The sequence below is a fragment of the Carassius auratus genome, chromosome 31, assembly GCF_003368295.1.
Source record: "Carassius auratus strain Wakin chromosome 31, ASM336829v1, whole genome shotgun sequence".
NCBI classification, from domain to species: Eukaryota; Metazoa; Chordata; class Actinopteri; order Cypriniformes; family Cyprinidae; genus Carassius; species Carassius auratus.
The window spans coordinates 18632037-18645551 of record NC_039273.1 but is presented as its reverse complement, the minus strand read 5'-3'; the positions used below and the strand labels follow the sequence as shown (position 1 = coordinate 18645551).

Sequence of the window (13515 nt, the reverse complement as noted above, 5' to 3'; positions counted from 1 at the left end):
TTACATTTCATGACACAATAACAGTAATATTTTGAAAATGTTGATCCGAATAAATGGTGGTTGAACTCAACCAATGCTGCGTGGACTCAACCAATCAGGATGTTTAGCGCCAAAGTCCCGCCCCCGAAAGTTCCTGAACTTTAAAAAAGTACCACCTCGCCAGCAGGGACTTTCTGGGGCGCATTTTTTTACCCGGAACTTTTATTTAGTTCCTGGTTCCTGCGGTGGAAACACACCAAGTACCGGACCAAGTCCCTAGTTCCTGGGTAAAGTTCCTGCGGTGGAAACGCGGCTTAAAGCCCCTTTCCCGTAACGATACGTGACATCAAGGTGTGACGTGTAATGTACGAGTCGAAAACATTTGGCAGGTAATACTTTTACTGAATCTGGCGAACGATCTCGGTGTCACCGTGGAAAGTGAGGAAATAACTGATCTCTTCTTCATACAGTTTGCACTTTTTTTTTTTTTCAGTGAACGTTGATCTTCCTTCAAAACAGCCGCTAAAAGAGTCGCACGATAACGTGCGTCATCACTACGACACGGCATTAGATCTGGCTTTTGTTCACACAGCGCTCGTCCCGGGATTGAACCCAGCAATGTTACTAGGTCCCAGACCCAATGCTGAATGGTTCAATGCTGGAATCAATCCCGGGACGTGTTTGCCTTCACACAGAAGTAATGTAGTCGGAGCACGCGGGCGCACTTCCGGAAAAATCGGCCGGAAAAAATTCCAAAGACTGGCCGATTACCAATCGCATATTTTAAGCAAAAACCGCCCGGTTTCCGATTTATGGCCGATCAATTGGTGCATCCCTGATATTTTTATGAAAATGCGAGAGATTTCTGAACCTCCATAAAGGCTGCAATGCAACTGAAATGTTCCCAGAGTCATAGTAAGAACAGTAAAACAGTCCATGTGGCATCAATGCTTCAGCCACTCTTTTACAAAGGTACAAGAATACATTTTGTGCAAAGAAAACAAAAATAGCAACTTTATTCAACAATTCTTCCCCAAATCACATATGCCGCCATTGTGGACAGTAACAAGAGGCATGAACATTGCTTTCCTCTGCGTGTAATCAAGGCTCAGTGCATGCGTGTTCTAGGTCAGCAGCACCATGCGCATTAATTATTTACTATTATTTACTATTAATTATTATTATTATTTTTAGTTGATAATGGTGGAAGATGCGATTTGGAGAAGAATTGTAGAATAAAGTCGCTGTTTTGGTTTTGTTTGCACAAAAAAGTATTCTTGTAGCTTTGTAAAATTATGGTTGAACCACTGATGTCACATGTTTTACTAATGTCTTTACTATGTTTCTGGGTCTGGGAACATTCCAGTTCTGTTGCTTACCGTACAGGGTCCAGATGTGTGTACTATTTTCCACTGTAATGTTTGTTAGAATCCCATCTTGACTGCTTGCCTGTATTTCCCATAAGAAGATGAGTGACTGACTTTTTTTCCATGTAATTTCAGAAGAAAAAAACAACAAAGTTTAAATTTTGTTGTTTTCATCTTCAGACTAATGAAATTAAAGTATCCAATGAAGACCCTAGCAGTATGGAGTATATGGTGAGGTTTTTTTTTTCAAGGTTAATAAATGATTTGTTAAAGTTAATACACAAGAATTTGTGTTCTCCATGCTTTTAAATACTTCTAGGATACAGAGGTTGCCAGCAATCAGGAGGTGATCCAGAAGACTTGTGGGAATCTATTTGAAGCTGCATCATTGAAGACAGTCCAGCAGAAGTTGGAGTTTTAAAGGATACAGTTCTTCAGTACCTATAGCAGTTTATAGTCTGCAAAACCATGTTGCTGGGACTGATATATGGACTGATCTTGAGCTACCCTCCTGAACTCATTTGGAATACTGAAGAAGTTATTTCCAGTTATTTCCAGTTCCTGTTCCTGGAATAAGGTTTGATTGGTTGCCCATGAATGCCAATTAGAATTTTATTTGCTATTTTGTGTAATTTTGTAATGTGGTTTAAACTGTATTTTACTGTGTGTAATTATTTATTGCTTGTTTAACAAATACACTTTGATCATTTGTGACATCTTGTCTTTTGTCTCATTACAAGACAAATCACACAAAAAATGCTTTGTTGAAGGGAGGTTACTTTAAATAGAAAATATTGTGTTAAAGTAACTAGAACTAATTGTGTGGAACCACTGTCCATAATTGAAATGAGTAATTTGAAACAAACCTCCTTATGTTGATAGAGTGAAACAAAATTGGCTAGATTGTAATAAACCAAAACATGTTGAGTTAACTTAACTGGTTTAAGTTGAAGCAAAGTAAATAAATTGAGTTGGTTGGACATTACTATTTCACATAGATTCTACCTCATTCAATTGTGTTGTCACAACACAAGGAGCTTGCATAGATTCAAAAAATTCCATTAATGTTATCAAAACACAATTTGGTTGTGTGGAACCACTGTCCATAATTGACTTAGGTAAGTTTAAAGAGTAATTTTGTGTATGTTAATGGGAGAAGAATGTATATAAATTGGATAGTTACGTTTAATTACTATAAAAGTCAGGTTTATTTAAAGTAAACCTACACATTAATGGGAAAAGTAATGTAGATATATTGGATAGTTGCTTTTATTTACTATAAAACAATGTTTATATAAAATGAACTCCTTGAATTAATAGGAAAAGTCTGTAAATGTATTGGATAGTTGCTTTTAATTACTATAAAACAATGTTTATACAAAGTTAACCACATTCATTAATGAGAACAGTCTGTAGATATATTGGATAGTTGCTTTTAATTACTATAAAAGTATGTTTATTCAAAGTAAACCCATACATTAACGGGAAAAGTTATGTAGATATATTGGATAAATGCTTGTAATTACTGTCAAATATTGTTTATATAAAGTAATGACTATAAAAAATATGGCTTTGCAAGCTATTATAATGTGATCTTATTTTTTCTACAGTACAAAAACTAAATTTAATATTAATAGATTTGATAATCCCATAAAATAAAAACCTAAAGCTTTTAAAATACGGTATTTTAAGTAATGTTATGTATATTTTTGTGTGTTTTACATCCAAAAATCTGTACTTTGACGGGTAATTCTTGTGGATGTAATTGATTATGTTATGAATTTACCAAAGAATATTGTGTAAAAACAGAAGTCTTTAATTAATTGTATTATTTTAAGGTATTTCTGCAATAATTTCCAGTTTCTATGCAGATTTATTAATTTGTTTAACATTCTACAGACATTTTTTAATGAGATTTTCTTTTAATTCTTCAGCAGTGGAACTGTAAAAATACAGAAAATGTTTACAGTAAATATCTGTATTTAAAAAACAGAATTATTCTGTAGAATAACGTAAGGTTTTTTACTGTAATTTGACGGTAAGTGTTTGGCAACTTTGCTGCCAGACTTTTTACCATTTTTTTACGATTGTTTTTTTTACATACATTTACCTTAAATTTAAGGTTTCACATTAAAAAAAAAAAAACACATAGTTGTCTTAATTTTAAATATGTGATTTGTTTTTGTCTTTTTACACATAATTTCATGTAATTTCACATTCAAGCCAATTAAACAAAAGAATAATCCTGTAAAAAATATATATATAATTTCTCATTATATGAATTTAAAGATTATTGCTTTTATTTTATGGTTAATGTTTTTAATAAAAGTTTTTTTCTTTATTTTAATTACATTTACACGTAATGTTAAAAAAGCAGAAAATATCTGTAAAATAATACAGTATATTTCTGTGAAAACTTTTTTTTTTTTTTTTTACAGTGCACCTGCCAGCCAACTCCGAGATCGCCAGGTGATCAGAAGGCAACGGGCGCAGTCACAGGTACTCTGTAACAAGCAAAGCTTAGAAGCAATTCACTGTGGTAGGTCAATTCCCCTTACGTGCTCAGGACAGGACAGGGCAGGACTAGACAACATAGGAGAGGGTACATCGCAGAGAATTCGTAAGCATAGCTACTGAAATAATCTGGCAAAGAGACGGGAAAAGCAGGGCTAGAAGAAGTAGTGATAATTAGTAAAAGCGATAACAGGTGTGGAACTGATGATGAGGATAACAAGTAAAGAGTGGGAACACCTGGGGATGAGAGCGATGTGTGTTTAATGACCGATGAAGTAATCAGGGGTGAGTGTGCAAACATATGAGAGTGTGTGTGTGTGTGTGTGTGTGTGTGTGTGTGTGTGTGTGTGTGTGTGTGTGTGTGTGTGTGTGTGTGTGTGTGTGTGTGTGTGTGTGTGTGTGTGTGTGTGTGTGTGTGTGTGTGTGTGTGTGTGTGTGTGTGTGTCAGAGTGAGGCCAGAGGAGGGAGACAAAGAAAAGGAAGAACCAGGATCATGACAGTTTTATTGACAGCGTGGAATTGTAAAAGAAACACAAGCATGTTGTGGTTCACTTGAAAATGTAGGTTTGTCATTTCATTTTACTAGTGAAAGTGACCAACAGAAACTGTACTCTTGCTGCTAATTTGCTTTCAAGGAGAAAACTGCCACTTTAAAGTTTATTGATCAGTTGTTGTTCTGTGAATCTGTTATATTTTCTCTTTTAACGCTAGGGGGTTGCATAATAATATGAAAAGAAAAGTACTTTTTTATTTGCTAAACAATACAGGTCTGATTTCTGTTATACACAAGAAGCTCTGTTTGTAAATGATGATTGCAAATTTTGGTATGCTCAGTGGGGTAATTCAGTATGGTTTTACCATGGTTCTGAACATTCAGCTGGAGTAATAACACTTAAGAATAGATTGAATGGTGAAGTTGTGCAGTCTGTCAGTGACCCTGAAGTTCACTTTGTTTGTTTGTTACTCAATTGTAATAATATATCTAATATTACAGCTAATATTCATGGGTACAATAAAGAATGATAGCCTTTTGGGGGCTGTAGGGGAACACCTTTAAAGGTTGATTGGAAAAATATCCAAATGCTTATATAATAATGGGAGGGTATTTTAACATTATTCAGGACTATGCTACAGATAAATGAACATCAGGTTGATCAAATTCAATAAACATTAATCAAATATTTGTATGGATCAATTAATCTAAATAATATCTGGAGAGTTAAATACCCTGATGACATAGCTTTTACATGTGTGGTAAATATGAATGAATTTAACACCCTAGGAGGTTAATTGAGCAGTACCTCTGTGTAAATAAAGGGCATCCTCATATATCAATAGAGATATGCCATGTTATCGCATCACTGTCACTTCTGGAATCCCACTGCTCTGAGTCTGAGCTGGTATAGGTCTGTGGGAGTTTATATTACTGCTTAAGAGAGTTGGTTTCCCCAGCCATGCGGTTATATTGCCTGTTTGGAAAGAAAACGACTGCATATACATGTGAATGACAGGAGTGACGACTGCTCTTCTCTTTGTGATCAGTATAAGGGATTGGTTTACAAGATATTTGATAAGGTCCATTGGAGGCTTTGCAAGGGCGGCATGCTCTGTAACAGGGTCTAGTCTGGACATTCCTGTTTTGCTTTAGTTTTTCTTATTGTTTATTTCCTTGGTTTCTTTTGTGTGTGAACTGCTGTTTTTGTGTATTAGAAGTAGTAGTAGTAGTAGTAGTAGTTTTTGCTGTTAATTTGGAGATTGATTTTGTATTTTTATTATTTTTCTTGGTGGCCATCTGTTAATTATTGATTTTGTTGAGAATCTATTTAACTTTGTGGTCTGTGGTTTATTATATATGGTAATTATTTCTTTTGTTTCCTTTTTTTAGGAGCGGGATGATCAAGAGTGGGCAGGCTATCTGGTGTGGAGCGACAATCCCTCCCCTTGTTTTGTTTAAAGTAGGGATGCACGATAATATCGGCACAACATCGGTATCGGCCGATAAAAGCTTAAAATGACCATTATCGGTATCGGCCGATATGAATATTTCTGCCGATGAGCCAAACCGATATTCTCCAAGTGAAATAATTGACCTGTTTTTCAGATGTGAATGTCTGTCTACATTTGTAAAATAATAAATTTATGGTAGAATCAGTACAGAAGAGATACATGGATTTCTCTTCAGTAAAATTAAAGTTTAAATATATCAGTATATATTTGTAAATATATCAGTATATATTTGTATATATATCGATATCGGTATCGGCATCGGCCAAAATTATTTAGAAAATATCGGCATATCGAATATCGGCCAAAATCCAATATCGTGCATCCCTAGTTTAAAGTGTGGGTAGTAGGTTCCTCGCCATGTTATTGTGAGTGTTTGTGGGTGCTTTTGAGATTTCACTCACAGAGGGTTATTGTGGGTGGTTTTGATGCTCAATGCTTGGCCTGCCCACTTTCTGGGACACCATAGCTCAGTCAGTAGATATTTTTATTTAACATAATTGATTGATTCCTTTCTTTATTGTCGTGGCTTTGTGTTACTTGTTGTCATTTTACTGTTTGCTATCGCCATGGTCTCTGTTTTATTTATAATGTAATGAAGCTTAATTTGATACGTATCCATGCCTCATGGTTAAGGTGATTTTGTTGGAGTGAACAAGCTTGTGTACCTTTTTGTTGATTGGTATTTCCCCAGGTGTTCAGCCAGGGGTGGCATAGTCACTACTACTGATAACTTAATCTAAGCCTATACACCATTATGTCATACATGGAATAATAAATCAGGCTCTAATCTATCCAGAGTAGACTATTGGTTCATTTCTGAAAGTTAGAAGTAGAAGTAAATATGGGGTAATACGGGGTAGAAGTAGGTACTTAATCATTCCCTATTGCTGCATAATGAGGTCCAAAAGAAAGTTAACTTTTTATTTATAGGTTTTGGTTTAAAGATAAATTGTAACATGCATTTGGGAAAAATTTGGGAACTGATAAAGTTTGAAGCTGGCAAATATATGAGAAAGTATGGATCCTTTATGACCAAAATTAAATGAGTGTTACGTTCATGAACTTTCTGTTTCCTTATTTGGTATTTTTCCTGTTCTTGTTTTGTTAATTGATTGATCCCCACCTGTCTCCAGTTCCCTGATTAACTCCTGTGTGCTCAAATAACCTGTCTGTTCAGTTCTTCCTAGTCTGTGATTGATGTTAGTTAATGTAGTAATGTTGTATGTAGTCCATGTTATCGCTGTTCAGTAAACTCCTCTTGTGATTTATATCCTCCTCGTCCACTTGATCTCTATGCTAGCATACATACACACACGACTGTGTAAACAGAATCATGGACCCAAAAAAGTTTACTTAACTGTGTTTTTCTTTCTTTTTGGTTTGTTTTCCTGCCTCTCCTGGAATGGCTATTCCAGCAGTCTGACTCCTATGCCTGGAGCAACTGGACTATTCGCTGGAGGACCATACTAGGGACTTTCTCGATCTGGCGTGCCTTACCCACTTCCCCGACCACTCGCTCTCTAATTTCTACTACACTGGCCAGCGAACGGTCCCAGAGAGGATTTCGCTGCCTTCGTGGAGTGGGTGCTGGAGAAAAATGGATCTTCATGTACCATCTGCACCGCCGAAGAGGATATCTCCAGGCCCTGTTTCTATGCTGGTTTCATCCAGTCCTGAATTTTCTGTTTCTCTACTGGCTCTGTCCAGCCCTGATCCTCCGGTGTTTCCTCCCATCCTTTCTCTCTCACCTCCTCCTAGACTAGCCAGTTCCTCGACCTCATCTCTGCTGGTGCCAGTCAGTCCCGCAGCTCACCCTCAGTCCACGCCATCTGGGCGTGATGGTTCGCCGCAGTCTCCAGCTCCGCTTTGGCGTGTGGATTCCCTGTCTCCGCCTCCAGCCTCCGGGCCCTGGACTCCTCCTCAGTCCTTCGACCCAGTGGCCCCGTCTTGGCTCTTAGCTCCCTCGTCTCCACCGTGGCCTGGCATCCCACCTGCTCCACCAGGCTCCCTCGTCCCTCCTGCTCCACCTTGGTCAGTCGTCGACCATCCGCCGCCTCGGGACTCCATTCCTCTGGCTCTGTCAGGCTCCTCCTTCCCTCTGGTTCCACCACCATCCTCAGTCACTCTGGCTTTGCAGTGGTCTTCCACGGCCCCTCCTCCACCTTAGTCGCCTGAGCCTTCTGCTCTGCCTTGGCCCTCCGGATCCTCGGCTTCACCCTGGCTCTGCGTCTGCTCTGCTCCATCTTGGGCTCCTCAACCACTGGTGCAGTCTCCGTTTGTTGGCCCCCTGGTGTTGGCTCCTCCTCCACCATGGCTCCTCCCACCATCAACTCCGCCTTGGTTCCTTGCTCCCTCTTCGCCTGCCCCTTGCCTGCCCCATGCCCGCCTCCAGAACCCCCACCCTCCCTCCGCTGGTGTTCCTCTTGCGGTGCGAGGTTGCACCGTTCGGGGAGGTGGCGACCTGTTCTGTTCATGAACTGTTTCATTATTTGGTCTTTCCTGTTTTGTTAATTGATTCCCCACCTGTCTCCAGTTCCCTGATTACCTCCTGTGTGCTCAAATACCATGTCTGTTCAGTTCTTCATCGTCCGTGATGTTAGTTTATGTAAGTTAATGTTGTATGTAGTCTGTATGTCTATCGATGTTCAGTAAACTCCTCTTGTGACTTCATTATACCCTCCTTGTGCACTTGATCTCTATGCCAACATACACACGACTGTAACCATGAGCTGAAGAAATTAGAAAAATAACACTTGTCTGAGACATCCAGACTCTCTTTTAGAGAATGAAAAACTAGAAGTGGTTAAGTTAATAAACTATATTATAAAACTATATAATAAAAAAGTTGAAGGTGCCTTTGGTCATTCCAGGAAAAAAGTGTCTTGAGGCAGGGAACAATTCACATTACTTTTTTTTAATTTAGAAAAGCAGAAATGTATAAGACCATTAGTAAATTAAATATTAATGGGGTTATAAGGAATGATAAGTCAGTAGTTTCTGAATATTGTAGTGAATCAGTGTTAGCGGAGGCCTTTTTGAATTTGTTGCAGATTAAACCTATTAATAGAACTAAAAAATAAAACTAAACTTTGTGATAGACCTGTTACAATTTGCGAGCTGATTTGAAAAATTCCAAATCTCCAGGTACTGATGGTTTGACATGAGTTTTCTATAAATTATTCTCAAAGGAATTGGCTCCCTTTCTTTTAGAGGTTTTTGTTGAAAGCATCAAAAAACAGTGTCTTCCACCCACTTTAACACAATGTTTGTATTGTATTGCTTTCAAAACCAAGTAAAGACAGACAGTATATTGATAATGGACACTCTGTGTTTATTGATTAATGATTAAAAACTGTTGGCCCTAATTTTAGCTAGAAGATTGAAAACTATTTTGGATTCAGTAATCAATGAATCACAATTGGGATTCATGAAAAATTGCCACATAAAAAAATAATATATGATTAGTTTTGGGCATTTTGGACTATTGAGATCTGATTAATGATAATGGTTTTATATTATTTTGTAGACTTTTGTAAACAGTTCTATAAAGTTATTTAATGGTACTTCCCCTAGATTTCTGTATCTACATACCTCTTTTTCTTAGTAAGTCAGCTTCTTTCCTCTCATATTATATCAAGCCAGCTGAAGAGTTATCACTATTGCTGATAGAGAGATACAAATTAGACAATTAGCCAATGACACTACTCTCTTTTTTCAAGTTTTTAATTTTAAGAGTTAAATAATTGGCTAGATCTTTCTTTATGTCAGGAACTCAAAGTCATAGCCACTCCAATCATCACCAGCACCTGATCCCAATCACTCCCAGTCCCAAATCGGTGTCTGGTCTACCATTCACTACCCCAACCTGGTGCCCGACCTGACCAATCTCCTCTAACATGTCCTTTCTTTGTCTTCAGATCCCCATTGACTATCACCAGCGATCCTCCTTTGCTATCTACCCTGTTATACTCTCCAGAGCTCTGGGATTTATCCATTCAATGACTTAACATTTCATTGTCACACTGCAACCTGTAAATAAATGATCTGCTTTTACTAAACCCTCTGCTTGCATCCTGGTTTGTGACACTTTAAGGGGCTAAGTTTTAATTACCATGACAGAGGGTATTTCTAGATTTATTTATGGAGCAATGGCTTTACAACTTGATAAAAATAAAAAAAAACTATGTAAAGAAACTGAAAATAATATTGATCACTTAATTTGGAAAAATTAAATAAATTACATATAGAAGACAATTATTATGAATTAATATGAAAATGGTGGCTTAAATGTTTTGGACTTTGCTACATTAAATAATACATGTAAGGTTAATTGGCTTAAACAAACTGTTCAAAATCCTAATTCCATTTGTTGTTTTATTCCCTCCAATATTCTATCAAAATATGGTGGTATACATTTATTTATTTTTTTTAGTTGTAATTATAATATTGATAAAATACCAGGAAAACTAGCTGAATTTCAACATCAGGCCTTTTTATCATGGTCTTCGATCCACAAGCACAATTTTTGCACCTCATAGGTACTGTATATGGAACAATAATATATTATATAAACACAAATCGCTTTATCTGAAACACTCAATCAGACAATAATGAACATCCAACAGTATCTCTGCCAAATATAATAATTTCTTATTTAGTTAACATCTGTTTTTCTCTTAAATCACACAACGGTTCCATAAGTCTTTGCCTTGTTAATTCATATTGGAATCGCATGAAAAACAATATTGTTCGGAAAAAGGTTTGGTTAATACCTAATCAATATTTAATTATAAACAAGCATAAGGAAGTATCATTAAAAAATTATACACAGGATTTATGCAGCCAAATATAATTTATTAAAATTTTAATCTGATATTGATTTAGTTGCACCTTGTGTGTCAGTTGCCCGAAAACTGTGGTACATTTGTTTTGGCATTGCCCTTTTGTAAAACTATTTTAGCAAAATGTATGTGATTTTAATGTACAAAATATTGATAATCATTTTGTTTTGTTATTGAAATATGTATTATTTGGTATATTTGAGAACAGCAAAGAAAAACTTTTTTTTTTCATATTCACAAAACTTTTTTTTTCTTTTAGGAAGGAAATGGAGCATTATATTAATACTATACGATTTTCTATTAAACAAAAAAAAAAACTATTAAAGCGGTGAAAGTGTATATATATATATATATATATATATATATATATATATATATATATATATATATATATATATATATAAGCTTACCCATTCGTTTTCCTTGTTAAATTAAAACTTAAGGTCGTGAAATTACCAGATGTAATGTTTGGTAGTGATTTAACAGAGACAGATACAATATATTTATTCAAAATGTTTATTTTTAAATAAAAAAATAAATAAAATAAAAAATAAATAAATGGCAGGGCCCACACATTCGTCTTCTAGGGACGTTCAATAGTTTTCAGTCCAAAATGGCAGCAGCGCCATCTATAGACTGTTACCCTTTATCAGTTTCGCCTCTTGGGCTTTTATTCTCTGTCTGAACCCCTGCTAAACAACTCAATGAAAACATGAAGTCAATGCTATAATACCAATACAATACCGAGTGCCCTTAATTATGCAGAACTTTAAGGCTTAATGTAATTTAAACGGATGAGTTATAAAAAAAAAAATCACCCCCCTCACAGCTGTCATGAAAGGCAAAATTAGCTAAATATACCAAAATATTTTTTTTTGCACCAGGCTGTAAACGTTTTTTTTCTGCTGTAAAGTTGGGGATTTTAACATGGGGGGGTCAATTGGACTGACTCCCTTTTGCAGCCAGTCTCAAGCGGCCGGTCGATGAATTACAGTTTTAGTCACTTCCTTGTTGGCTTCACGAGAGAGAGTCATGGAGAGAGCGGGAGGTTGGCGCTCGTATTGTATGATTGGTTATCACGTCACACGTGATCTAAAACGGTTACGCTTTTCTCCAAAGAAGGCTGGTACCTCCCCATAAAAATATATCTGATTTATACGCTGATTCTTGACGTATATGATTCTTGACAAGCTCGATCTATTTAAGGTATTGATAAAATAATAATAAAAAAAAAAAACTTCAGTGTCTGCCTGTTTTTATTGGAATACATTTTGTATTAAATATTTTTCCCTGACATCTCGGCAGTTTAAGTACTTTGCAAATTTTGTATATTGTTTAACCATCAGATTTTGTTGTTAATGCAATAACGTTACTAAACTTTTTTTTTTATCATATTTACTCGTATTCTTTAAATTGTTCAAAGATATATTATGTAATGATGATAATAGTAAACACCCAAGACGTGTTTTCTGGTCACTGGTTCTCGCGATATCACACGATAGCATCTCACAAACCCAAATGTTCACAAAAAAATATCAATTTACTGTCCCAATAATACTGCTTTTTATATGTAAAGTTACCCATATTTACTTCTCCATATTTCAAAATAATATGTTTTTACTCTATATCTTGTGTTGACCCAGTGGCCTAATGGATAAGGCATCAGCCTCCGGAGCTGGGGATTGTGGGTTCGAGTCCCATCTGGGTCGTCTCGATAAGTTGTTTTTTTTGCACCGTACTTTCAGATCAAATGCATACTACATTAATTTGCTGGTATTTCATTCGTGACGGAATCCGTTTTTGTTCGCTCATATTAATGCACTAATTTGATTTTTTTCTATTTACTTAAGCTTCTCCCTTTGAAAGACTTAGGGTCTTTTGACTGCTTTTATTTTGGATTTGCATTCTCAAAGACTCATAATACAAGTAATAATATTCAATCGAGACATAATTGGGAAAACATTGGTGAAAACCCCACACAAAGAGACAGTGTTTTTTGTCTTAACGATCATTCACGAATGAACTAAATTAACTGACTAAATGACATATAATTTAGTATATGACTTTTATATATCATAAGTTTTTATATACTCAAAGTCGACTTTATGTTTTTTTTTAAATTATGTCTATAGGCTTTTAAAAAATTGGTGTGAGAGATGTGGGTGTGTTGTTCAATATGTAGATGCTAATTTTATTGAACACAGAGCATTCTGCGGATATATTTAACTACACAGAATACTGCTGATGAAAATTATATATTAGGGGTGACCCCGAAAAGTCAACGATTCATGCTTTTATTGGAGGAGCCTGATTCGGTATGGGGGTAAATTGATGCCAAAACCATTGAAAATGGAAAGACTAAAAGCACTGCACTGTTTGTAGATTGTGTCACATTTGTTTTCAGAATTCTGACACTATTGTTTCGCTGTTGTGACAATATAATGCCATAATCATTGAAAACGAAGAGACTATTAGTCAAAAATGAATATAATAATTTGTAAACACAAAACAAGATCTACAAATAAATGTAAAATCTGCAAATGTAAAACCCAATCTGTAAATAGATTCCAAATCTGCAAACAAACTCCTCATGATCCGCAAATGTAAAACAAGATCTACAAATAGATAAAAAAATCCACAAACAGACTCTTCATGATTCACAAATAGAAATCAGTGACTTGTACTTGACAACCAGAATTTGAAGGAATGCAAAGTGATTTGTCTGCGCATAAGGTTCATTAATTGTTTATAGATTGTGTTGCATTTGTTTTCAGAATTTTGGCACAGCTGTTTCACTGTTTTTTCCA

The 13515-nt window shown here is 35.9% G+C and overlaps 1 non-coding gene across 1 annotated transcript; it reads left to right on the top strand.

The window, feature by feature from the left end:
* The first annotated feature begins 12344 nt into the window (after window positions 1-12344).
* Window positions 12345-12417, top strand: trnar-ccg (transfer RNA arginine (anticodon CCG)). Its single transcript has one exon. It is a non-coding gene; the product is annotated as a tRNA-Arg (tRNA).
* The last annotated feature ends 1098 nt before the right edge of the window (window positions 12418-13515 follow it).